The following is a 12960-nucleotide window of genomic DNA, read 5'->3' on the forward strand; positions in this document are numbered from 1 at the left end:
ATCTTCACCTGCGAGACCACGGAAAGTAGGAAGTAAATGAATCAATCTAGATTTTAGTTTAAAGTTTACCACTAAATTTGGGTACTCAATGCATTGTGGCTGCTGGTTTAGATCGGGTGACGTCATATCCTTGATTGATCTTTCAGGAATCAAAGCCATGATTTCTCCTCCGAATTCGCTCGCGGATTGCGTGAATTCAAATGTTATGTCCTTTCGCCTTCGTAGGGAGCGGGTGTTCCTTCAGATTGTTGCTTAGTCTCCCAACGAAGTCGTCGTGCGGTCTTCTCGATCTCGTGATCGTATTCTAGTTTACATGTACGAGAAGACCTTGGCATCAATGATGATAAAAATCAAGTAAAGAATAAATCTACGTAAAAACGCCAGTCCCGGCAACGGCGCCAAAATTTAATGAGTGTCGAAACCACAAAAAATAATTTCTACAATATTTGCGAAAGTGGGAGTAGAGTCGATTCCACAGGGACTTGTTTAAGTCAATTTCATTAAGAAAAATAAAATAGTTGGGGGCGTGTTTGATGGTAGAGAGAAATAATTAATAACTAAAATAAACTAGAAAGCAATTAAAACTACCAGGCGAAGATATGAGAGGAAACTTTTTCGGTTAAGGTTAGGTTCATGCTTGATTCTGTGAGTTGATCATTGATGCAAATATACCACTTGCGTAAACAAATAAATCAGTTATGGTCATTGATGCGACCTAACAAACTCACCTTTTCTTACCTTTTCGTAAGCCAAGGTACGACCGTTGGTTAGATCCCTAATTAGCAGATAATCCTGTGAACGTGCGCAAGATTTAATCTATTAAGAGCATTAAAATTTTGAAAAGCCTGATTCTAATTAACAAATTTTTACGAGGATAATTCGTTCAAATTAAATCATGTATTCTCCATAACATAACTAACTACTTTGACATAATTAATTATGCTACATTGCTACTAAGTATTGAACTAAACAAATAATTACACGGATTTGTAAAGTTCAATTAGATAAGCAAACCTTCTTGATAATGAACAATTGGCCACATTATTCATAAATCAAATGTTTGTAATAAGGGCTTCGAGAATAACATGAATGCTTAATTAACAAGTGTAAAAAGAGCATATTAGATCTCACAATAATTCACGAATCAAGCAATCACCATAACCTTGGCCAGAAAGTAATGAAATTAGCCGGGCTTGTTAATGAAAGAAAAATAAGAAGTTGAATTCCATTAACACTAGCAATGAATTAAAACTAAAAGAGAGAGTATGAAAGTGAAATAATCTATTGAATTCAAAGTGTTCTATTCAATTCCAAGTACGTTTTACAAATAGAGATACCCCCCTATTTATAATAAAAGTCTCCTACGAATCTAGACATGGGGGGCTTAAGTACATGATTGGTTCCAAAAATGTCAACAAATCATCAATCACGTATTTAAAGTAGTCCTTGCCAAAATTCAGCAAATCATTTCCTTTCTTCTCTTGCGGAAATTGCATCTTTCCTTTCTTCATCTGTGTTGAACAAATCACTATCGTAGGCATGTTTTGTCAATCCTGCAAAATTGCCTTGAAATCTTCTCTTCCCTTTTTGGTGCCTTCAATATTAGTTTTGGCTTGATTTTGCCATCTTTATCCCATATCATCCCTTTTAGCTGAATATGAAATAAATTCACAAGATTAGGAATACTTTTGGCTCAAAAGGAAGATTAAATCACTATAAAATCAGTAAAGTTTGTATAGTTATCACTAGGCATCTCAAAGGTCAGAGTCCCCGATAGGCATGGGAGCCGGACAGGGAGCGTAGGGCCAAGATGGCCTGTGTTGGGCACAAAAGCAGCCGAGAGGCTACGTGTGACGTTCAAGGTTGCTCCCCCGGCTGCGAGATATCAGGGGCAACACCTCTCGTGCGATTGGGTGATCTAGGAAAGCACTCCAAGGCCTCGTGATTCAATTCATGGCACGCGCTATCAGATTCTAGCCGTCCATGGGGGTCCGTTGGCTAAGATGTGCGGTCGTGCGGTGATGCAGCATTGTGGACAAATTATGAAGCCATGCCGAAAGCAAGAAGGCATCTCAGGCATGCCGTGCGGGATCAAGTAGGATATCGGCATATTGGATGGGCCTCGGACTTAAGATGCGATCGTACTCGTGCGAGGCATAGAAGATGGCCATCACGAAGCCGTGCGCCGGGAATGCCTCGAGTGAGCATTGGGCATGAGACGGGTGCATGCAGAGCGCTGTAATGCCAAGGCTGAGCGAGGATGCTCCTTGCCATCGAGGAATGCGTCGGCGGGTTCCGATATTGTGGCGAGACGCATGATGAGACTAGCTAGTCGGGGTTGGCCGTTAAGAGACGCTAAGGCGTGTGTGCCGAGACCCTTGGCTAACATGGGCATTTTGGATAGGCGAGCGCAAGGGCACGCAATGTCGAGAAGGAATGCATTTAGATGTTGTGCTAGCGAGCTTCAGTGTTGAAGACACGCGATGGAAAGTCGGTATACTGTAAGATATGCAAAGGTTGGTTGAAGTTTGTGTGTAACTTGAGATGCACACGGGCGAAAAATACATCCCGCTGCGAGACAAAAGAGTCCGCCCATGACAGTTGGTATCAGAGCTCGGTTAATCCCGGGCTCCCGTAGGAGAGTTGTCTCTAGTTGAAGATCTGGATTGGCACACGAGCTCTACGACAGGTAGAGGCAATTAGGTTGAGACTATCACTCGAGACAAGACAGACCGAATTACGGCAGAGTTGTGTTAGTTTGTTGCCTTGAGCTTTAAAATGCTTCAGCGAGCCGATTGTGAGACGGTATGGTTTTGGGGGATGTCTGCCAAATAGATTATGTTGGATAGAGTTTTTTAGTGCGTGTTTAGGCTGCTTCAAAGAGTAAGCGGCAATAGTCCAACTTCATTGTTGATGGTTGGCAGTTGGATGAGCGTCGCAGATATGTCGAGCGAGCTGTCAGTCGTGTTTCAAAACTTTTTTGTTTTTGGGCAAAATGATAATTAGATTTTAGAATTCATCTTGGCTTCCCTAAGCGAGAGGTGGACATGCCGATGCGTCGGGTGTACTACGAGAGCCAGAATTGCGAGATAAGCAACTATGTGTGCGGAACTGCCGCAAGTCAGGAGGTGATCTAGGCGATGAGGCCGTTTTGGTGGGCGAGATGCCACCTTATGGGGAGAGTGGTGGATGAAGGGTCACCTTCGCAAGAGATTTTGAGGAACCATCCAACGGGGAAGGATGAGCATAAAAGTTGAGGTGCCTACGCACAGTTGCACATGAAGTGCTTAGAACAAGCCATCCTTGGGTTTTCTAAAGATGGAATGCTTCAAGATCTAGGGGGCATAAGCATCGTTAGATGAGAATGATAACTTGTCTGAAGCTTGAGTGGGGACAATCCACTAAGCCGTGTTGGGTGATTGAGAATATTCTTCGAGGGAATTCTGACACCATATTAAGGCTCTTTAGTTTAAAGATATCCGAGGGGACTACAGTATGGAGAATTGTGGGGAGCATCTGAATCCATTGGCACCATGAGCGGCATGGTGTTACCGGGCGGAGATTCGAAAATCCCAATCTTGCTTTCGATGTTAGACATCGTGCGATTAGGGTGGGGAATGAAAACTGTAATCATGATGTGCAGTCGGATCGAACGGGGATTTGAAAATCCTAACCTTGCCGATGCAGTCGGATCGATGGGGGACTTGTGTTTGAGTTTTGCGGTTGGGTTAGGGACACAAAATCCTAGTCCTGCATTAATTGAGGGCGACAATTCTGTTTTCCGTGTTGAGTCAAGGGAGGACTCTATGGAGAGACGATCGGTCCATGAGCAGCGTGGTTCCTACAGCTTGAGGCATTCGACCTACGTGCTTGCAAGTGTTTAAATGTGGTCAACCGTAGAGGCGGGTTTGCCTGTTTGCCAAGGACGACAACACCTCGACTGGGGGAGAGATTGCGAAGCGTGCGTAGAGACTCCACACTTCATTCGTTCCAGATCAATTCAGGTGCATTTGAGACACTGATTTGAGGGACAACACATATTTAGAGGCGTACTTGACAGGACTTGGAGCACAGTTTGCTACCTACCACTTGAGAATGTTGGGAAGAGAGTACATAATGCATGTACAAACTTCCGACCTACGTTATGAATGAGTGTATTCAAGAACTAATCCTTGGGGGAAAAAAATCAAAGAGCAATAGTTCGGAGAGAGTGTAGAAGCGTACACAGCCTCCATCATCAGTTGATCAACAGTTCGGAAGAGAGTGTAGAGAGAGGCACAGGCTTCCAAAAATGGTTGATAGGATCGTATTTTGTGCTTATTTCATGTTATATTTTGACCTATTTTATGACCAAAATGCTCCTAATTAAATATTATTTTGCAGCATTAGGACAAATAAAATAAAAAATGAAGAAAAGAACCAAAATGGAAATTCGGATAAGATTCAAACTCAATTTTTGGCAAGAATTTGGAGCTGCTTGGACTACCTTTTGATGAATGAGGAGTTTAACTAGGATTATAATTTTATTTTCATTAGTCTTTTAGTTCAATTAGGAATCTATCTTTAATCCTAATAGAATTAGGTATCTAGTTACGATATATATATGATGTAATTCACTTTAAGGGACAACTTTTGAACTCTTCTATTTCTCTACGTTTTTATGGTATTTCTTACTTTGATTTTCATGCGTTCTTCCATGAGCATGTCTAGCAAGTTGTCTCATTCCGGTTGAAGATTTGGTAAATGCTTAATTCCAACAAGTTGTGAGATCTAATTTATGTTTTCTACTTTTTATTCATATTGGTATTTGTTCTCTGTGCTTTTATTACAAATAATCTGATTTATGAATGATAGGTACCGTTACTCATTGTCAAGAATATTTGCCTAGCCAATTGAACTTGTAAATCCGTAATTGTTTGTTTTGTTCAATAACTAGTGGTAACATAGCATAATTCATTATGCAGAAGTTTTCGATTATGTTGTGGAGAATGCACAATCTAACTTAAATAAATCCTCATAGGAATTTATTGATTAGAATTGGGCCTTTCTAGTTCTTAATGCTGTCGATAAATTAAATCTTGAGGACGTTCCCAAGGTTGTTTACTGATTAGGGATTTAGTCAACGGACGGTCCTTGACTATCCAAAAGGTAAGCAAAGGTGAGGTCGTTAGGTCGTACCAATTGCCACAACCAATTTATCTATCATGAATGATTGTTATCTTTGACCGTGAAATATGATCCTGTCTTTAACTAGAATATTTTTTTCTTCTATTTATCTCTTCTAATTTTATTAGCTCTTTAGTTTAATTTAATTTTTATTTTTATTCTTCTTCCAATCAAAAATCCCCTTAATTATTTTTATTTTTGAAGGAATTAATTTAAAACCAATCCCTGTGGATTCGATCCTACTCACAAGTCTACAAAAATGTTCGTAGGAATTACTTTTGGTGGATTCGACACCCATCAATGGTTGAGCAATAATCGGGAAGAGAGTGTAGAGCGAGGTACAAACTTCTGACTCCAATGGGCTACTGATGGGTGTCGAGACCATAAAAAATAACTCCTACAATACTTGTAAATGTGAGAGTAGGGTCGAATCCACAAAGATTGGCTTTAAGTTGATTTCTTTAAAAGAAATAGAAAATAATGGGGGGAGATTTGATGATAAAAAGAAGTAATCAAAAACTAAATAAATAATTAAAAATAAAAAGAAGTAATCAAAAACTAAATAAATAATTAAAAATACCTGGTGAAGATACAAGAGAGAGATTTTCGGGTTAAGTCTAGTGATCATGCTTGATTCTTGTGAGTTGATCATTGATGCAAGAATAACACATGTATAAATAAATAAATCAGTTATAGTTGTTGGTACGACCTAACAACATCATCTTTCCATACCTTTTCGTCAGCCAAGGTACGACCGTTGGCTAGATCCCTAATTAACAGACAACCCTGGGAACGTCCACAAGATTTAATCTATTAACAACATTAGGAATTAGAAAGGCCTGATTCTAATCAACAAACTCCTACAAGGACAATTCGTTTAAACTAGATCATGCATTCCCCATAATATAACTAATTATTGTGACGTAATTAATCATGCTACGTTGCTACTAAGCATTGAAATAAATAAACAATTACACGGATTTATAAAATCCAATTAGCTAAGTAAACCTTCTTGATAATGAACAGTTGGCCATATCATTCAAAAATCAGACGTTTGTAATAAAAGTACAGAGAATAGCATGAATATTCATTTAACAAGTGTAAAGTGCAGATTAGATCTCACAACATAATGGGAATCAAGCAATCACCATACTTTAACCAGAAAATAAGGAATTTAGCCGGACATGTTAATGGAAGAACACACTAAGAAGTGGAATTCCATTAATTCCGATTTTAAAATAAAAATAAAAGAGAAAGGATGAACAAAGAATTATATAGAGTTCCAATCAATAACTCACTCCCTTCAAATGAAGAGACCCCCCATTTATAATAAAAGTCTCCTACGAATCTAGACGTAGGGGGGAGATGAATACGTGATTAACTCTAAAAAGGTAAATAAATCACAAGAGATAAGCTTTAAAGAATCCTTTCTAAACCTAAACACTTCATTCCTTTATCTTTTGCGGAAGTTACTCATATTCCTCCTTATCCCGAGTTGACCACTCCACTAAGCGCGGGCACGCTTAGTCAATTCTGTAGAAATTTCCTTGTCATCTCCTTTTTTTCCTTTATGATGCCTTCAATTTCGATTTTAGCTTGATTTTTGCCATCTTTGCCTCATATCTCCCTTTTTGCTGAATATGCAATAAAATCACATAATTAGGGATGTTTTGGCTTAAAAAGAAAGATTAAATCGCTATAAAAAATCATGACAATTGCATAGTTATCAGCTACATTGTCGAAGATAGTGTAGAAGAGTCCACAGACTTCATTGAGGCACTATTTGTGGAGAGCTACCCGCCACTTTGGGAAGAGAGTGCAGAGAGAGGCACAGACTTCAGCTTTGAGTTTTCGTGTTGAATTAAGTGCATCAGATGCACTATTTGGGAAGAGGGTGTGTTGAGATGATCACATCAGGTGCAGCTGAGGCACCATTTTTGGGGAAAACACGGGGTGCAGAAGAGGCAGTTCAGGATTGAAGCGCTCGAAAGAGCAGGAGGTCGATCTGGTGTTGCATGATACTAAGAGAGAGTATTGGGCACTGCTTACACCTCAATCTTTTGTGTATATGTGTTCATGAGGACGTCAATATACCGAGTGGGGGAGAATGTCACTAGCCGCTTCTTGGGCAAGACGGCCGGCAGTGACTTGCAGAGGACGTGCAGGTGTCTAGGGGATGCCGACCGGCACGCAGGTGAGGAAACGGCCATCGAGCAGAGACTCTTACTGATTGAGGATTGCAAAACTGTTGTTATGGGAACTTCCTTGATGTGTGGGGATGCTATCCACCAAATATAAAGTCATTCCGAGGACGTTTCGGCACGGAGATATAAGGGCGACCATCAGGCGCCACTCTGTGCGCAAGCAGGAGAGAAATGCGTGAAGCAGAGTGCTTCAACCTTGGAGATTTGCAAAACTGTTTCAATGACGAGATCCTTGGAGTGTTGGGAACAAGTCCAAGAAGCTTCAGAGATAGAAGGTTCCATTTGAGTAGGAAATGATGATGATGTTCAGCGTCTACCAGTGCAGTGGCGAGACTGTAGTTTCAAAGTATTGCACGGGCAATTCCTCAGCGATAGATGATCAGATGGGATTGAAAGTCAAGAATTACGATGTGGAATTCGTAGGCTACTCTACGGTTCAAGCAGCACATGATTTGGATGTCGGTTGAGGGAGATGCAAAAGAAGTGCGCCCCTCGGCCATTTCAGTGTCTACTTTTGAAATAAGGAAAAACTTTTTTAAGCCTATTATAAGGGGGGGGATGCAGTGGCGAGCTCCAACTAGCCCTCCCGTGCAGGATGGCAGTGGCGGTAGGCAAAGTCGACACTAAATGAGTATCTCTTGGTGGCATGTTGAGGGCCTTCAAGAGCCGACTCTTGGCATTCAAAAAAGTGTTTAGAGTCCCCGAAAAGCAGGGGAACCGAAAGGGCAGCGTAGGGCCAGGATGGCCTGCACTGGGCGTAAAAGCAGTTGAGAGGTTCTGTGTAATGCGCAAGGTTGCTCCCCTGGCTGCGAGATATCAGAGGGAACACCTCTCGTGCGAATGGGTGATCGAGGCAAGCACACCAAGATATCCTGATCCGACTCATGGCACGCGCTATTAGGTTCTAGCCGTTCATGGGGGTCTGTTGGCTAAGATGAGCGGTCATGGAGCGACGCCGCACTGTGGAAAAATTATGAAGCCACGCCAAAAGGCAAGAAGGCATGTAGGGCATGCCGTGCGGGATCAAGGCAGGATGTTGGGATATTGAATTGGCCTCGGACTTAAGATGTGGTCCTACTCGGGCGAGGCATAGAAGACGACCACGACAAAAGCATGCGCCGGGCAAAGCTTTGAGTGAGCAATGGGCATGAGACGGGCGTTGCGGGCGCATGCGGAGCGTCGTAATGCCAAGGCGGAGCGAGGATGTTCCTTTCCATCGAGGAATGCGTCGGTGGGTTCCAAGATTGTGGGCAAGACGCATGGGGCCAGCCGCTAACAGATGCTAAGGCGCGCGTGCTAAGAACCTCGGCGAACATGGGCATTTTGGATAGGCGAGCACAAGGGCATGCAGTGTCGTGCGGGGATGCATTCAGATGTTGTGCTAGCGAGCTTCAATGTTGAAGAGACGTAACGGACAATCGGTAAACTCTGAAAATTGCGAACGCTGGTCGAAGGTTGGGTGCCGCACAGGCGAAAGTTACATTCCACTGCGAGACAAAAGAGTCCGCCCATGATACACGGAGAGGTAGTGATAATGAATAACACCTGGCTCTATGAGTCTGGTAATTGGAATGAGTATGATGTAAATCCTTTACTGAGGATCCATTGGAGGGTAGAAGCACTTATTACAGCAAATTCCAGCTATTCAGTTATTATCTCTTCTATTATTGGTGAATTCTTGCATATACCAAATTTGAAGAAGAATAGCGCCCACCACAGTAAAGCTTTCCCCGAGCAGCAGCCGACTACAAATAATGGTTGAACATCATTAATATATGTTTTTCCCAAAAAACGGTTGAAGAGATTATAGCAGCCTTTTGAGAGGGAGGTTGCTGACAACAAGCATGATTGGATCTCTACCATAATCTAGTCACTGAAGAAAGTATCCCCCATGAGCCTTAAAATTTCTCTTTGATGGATTAGAGAAGGGAGGCTCGAGGGCATTAGTAAATGCCTCGTCCGAGAATTCAGAATGGTTGGTCATGTCCTCCGTTGGGAAGTTAACAAAGATTTTATTGAGGGTTGCAGAGCAATACTATTGGACAAGGATAGAAACCCGAAGTAGGAGCCCTCTAACGTAGAGTCAATCAGCGATGGTGGACCATTACTTCTCCAAAGTAAACGACCGCAACTGGGAAGATTTAAAGCTCCCAGTGAGGTCCAATTTACCTGCATATGCCATTACTAAACTTTAATTCTTGATGGCTTGTATTTAGTTACAAAACCACACAACTCTAGTTCAGGACTTACTTCAAATAATGTTGTCACAAATGTTAGCCAAGTAATGATATGAGAAGTCTGAAGTAATAATGTGAGATCGTAATCGGCACAGTTTCTATCGACCTAAGTTCATTGAAAAAAAAAGTCTGGTGTCAGCAGCCGCTGTAATTCGAGCTCCAATAGCGTATATTCAAGTTGTTGCAGTTAAATAGCTCGTAGTTGGACTTTGGGTTGGGCTGACCGGTTCGCCTCTGGTGTGCATCGGTCGTCTCGTCCCTTCTACCGGCGATGCGCTCCTAGTCTGCTGCCGTTGTGTGACGCCCCAAAAATTATAATACATAATGGTACAATTAATTGGTAACTCTTATGAAAAATAATTAATTGATAAATAAATTATAGGTCATAATTGGAATATAATAAAACTTGAATGAATTAAATTCGTTATATTATTTGGGGACAACTTATATTAATTAAGAAAATTTTGGAAGGACGTGATGGGTATTTTGATAAGAATCTAATTAATAAATAAAATAATAATAATATTATATAATAATTTTTGAATTGGACTTGGACACGTTATAAGTCGGCTTACTTGACTTAATTGTACCACAATAAATCATTGTCTGATCCAAAAGAGCAAAGTATGAAAGTTTAATATTATGGATAAATTCATAAGAAGCATGAATTCTGGAGCCTCATCATCAGGGGACAACCAAGAAAATTCGAATATAATCACCACAGGAGAAACATTGTGGGAAGACAGAGATCTATTTGATTGGAAACCTCCAAAAATTAATACTAAAGAAATTTATAACAAATCGTGTAATGATTTTAAGTCAGCATATACTGTAAAGACAGAAGAACAAGTTTTACCTTTAGTATCTGATCAATAAACATTACATTTATTTTCAAAATCTTCTATTATTAAACATATTAAGAATGGTTATAAATTTCTGCATATTGGTCTTATTCAAATTGCTATAAAACCTTTAACAAGGGAAGGATTAGACACCAGTGTGTTTCTTGCTTTAAGAGATTGTAGACACTTATATTTTTATGATTCCTTACTTGGTTTAGTAGAAACTAGTCTTTGTAATGGTCCAATTTATTTCAATTCTTTTCCAAATTTTACCATTTCTCTTAATGATCCTCATATTTTGGATATTCTCACTTTAAATGTAAAAAATTACAATTATAAAATGAAGTCAGGATCTCATATTTATTAAATATTTTATAGATTACATTACAAAATTACCAATACTGGCCTAGATATTCAAGCCATATTGCACACTAAATCACCAGGTCAAACAGTATTTTGGGAAATAAATAGAGCTAAATCTCATCTTTTAGTTCCAAAAACTATAGAATGGAAAAATGTCATTTTACCGGAAACATGGAATCTACCACTCGGATCAATTCCCCCTATTCAGCACATAAAAAATTCAGAAATTGACCAAATTACTCAACATCCTAATGGATCTGTAGGAGTAAAATTTTGTAGACAAAATTCATTAAAAACAAATAGATCTTCATTCTCTCATCCTATCACCCCTTCTAGACACTCAACTTAAGAAACAATTAGACCTACTACCTCAAAATTTCAAGGAATAAGAATAGATCAAAATCTTGCACAACCAATATATCAAGACTATGAGGAAATAGGATTCCCCAATTCTGCACCATCACAAATTCTTACAATTACCAAAGAATTTCTTAAAAAGACTTTCTTTCTGAAGAAAATATTTCTAATAGAAAATGGTTCATGAGTAATTTTTCTGAACCCCAAAGAGCAAACATCAGATCTGAAAGGTATGAGTACATTTCATACACTAAACAAAATATTCCTTTTTTCTCCTATTTATTCCAAACATATGGAGATGATAAATTAACAGTCATCCAATAAACTCTCAAAAAATGGACAAAGCTTGATGGGTCAATAATCTTCAGCGAACATCCACTTTTAGAGGAATCTGGTATCTCCATAAAAGGTCAAATCATCAAGTGTCTTCCACCAATGAGGTAAGCACTGTTCAAATTAAACAAAATAATTTTTCAAGTTTAATCCTTCATTCTATAGGAAAACAATTAGATAGGATAGAAAACAAAAATGAAAAAACTTTAGAAAAAAAAGAGCCCTTATCATCTTCTCTAATAATGTCTAAAGATCAAACTCTTCACATTACTGCTAATAATCTTCCTTTTCAAATTTTTGATTATATATCAAAATTAAATTCAGAAAAATCTATTCTCTTAGGTATTCAAGAGAAATTAAGAGATCTAGGTAAAGACAAAGTCATTAATACAATTGAACAAAATCATGAAAATTCTGATAATGAACAAATTTTTAATTCTATTAACCCTGTCCAACATTTATCACCTTATAAAAATTATTATAAACCAACTCCCCCTGATCTAAAAATAGAAGAAGTCCAAAATTTCAAGTCTTTTAATGGAAATTCAATATTTGAATGGAACTTAGATACATTGTCTGAATATCAAATTCTTAGCTTATGTAAACAAATGGTTATGGTATCAAATATTTACAAAGAAAGGGCAGGATTAACTGATGAAGATGCTGCTAAAAATCTTATACTAAGATTCAATGGTCAATTAAAAGGTTGGTGGGATAATACTATAAATGCTGATGCCAAAACTCAAATTCTTTCAAGTGTTAAAAAAGATCAAGAAGGAAATATTATTAATAATGATGAAGGAAGACCCATTTCTAATGCAATATCTTCTGTAATATATACAATTACTATTCATTTTATAGGAAATCCTCAAATATACCAAGAAAGGAATACAGAATTTTTGTAAAATTTAAAATATAGAAAACTCCATGATTTTAGATGGTATAAAGATGTCTTTTTATCCAAAATCTATGAATTAAATGATGCAGATAGTTAGTTTTGGAAAGAAAAATTTATTTCAGGATTACCAAAATCATTTGCAGAAAAAATTCATGAAAAAATTAAAGAAAAATATGAAAATATTGCATCCCTTTCTTATGGAGAAATTGTAAATCATTTTAATTTAGTAGGATTACAATTGTGCAATGATTTTACTTTAAAAGCCCAATTAAAGAAACAAAATCTTACTACTAGAAAAAGAATTAGGAAGTTGGTGTGAAAAATTTAGATTTCAAAAAATAAGGTCACTATCATCATCATCAAAATCAAACACTATAAGAATCATAGAAATAGATCATCAAGGAAAACTCCTTTTAAATCCTCTAATAAACTCTTTTCTAAACCTAATTTTCAAAGAAAAAGTTTCTCAACGAAAAAGTATTCTAGTGTCCTAACTCCATTATATGTCATAAATGCCAAAAATCAAGTCACTATGCCAGAAGTTGTAGAATGCGAAAGAA

General features: G+C 38.5%; 1 pseudogene; it reads left to right on the forward strand.

Moving 5' to 3' along the window:
• LOC105165901 lies at positions 8905–9616 on the forward strand (annotated as a pseudogene).

This window comes from Sesamum indicum, linkage group LG7, assembly GCF_000512975.1.
Source record: "Sesamum indicum cultivar Zhongzhi No. 13 linkage group LG7, S_indicum_v1.0, whole genome shotgun sequence".
NCBI lineage: Eukaryota > Viridiplantae > Streptophyta > Magnoliopsida > Lamiales > Pedaliaceae > Sesamum > Sesamum indicum.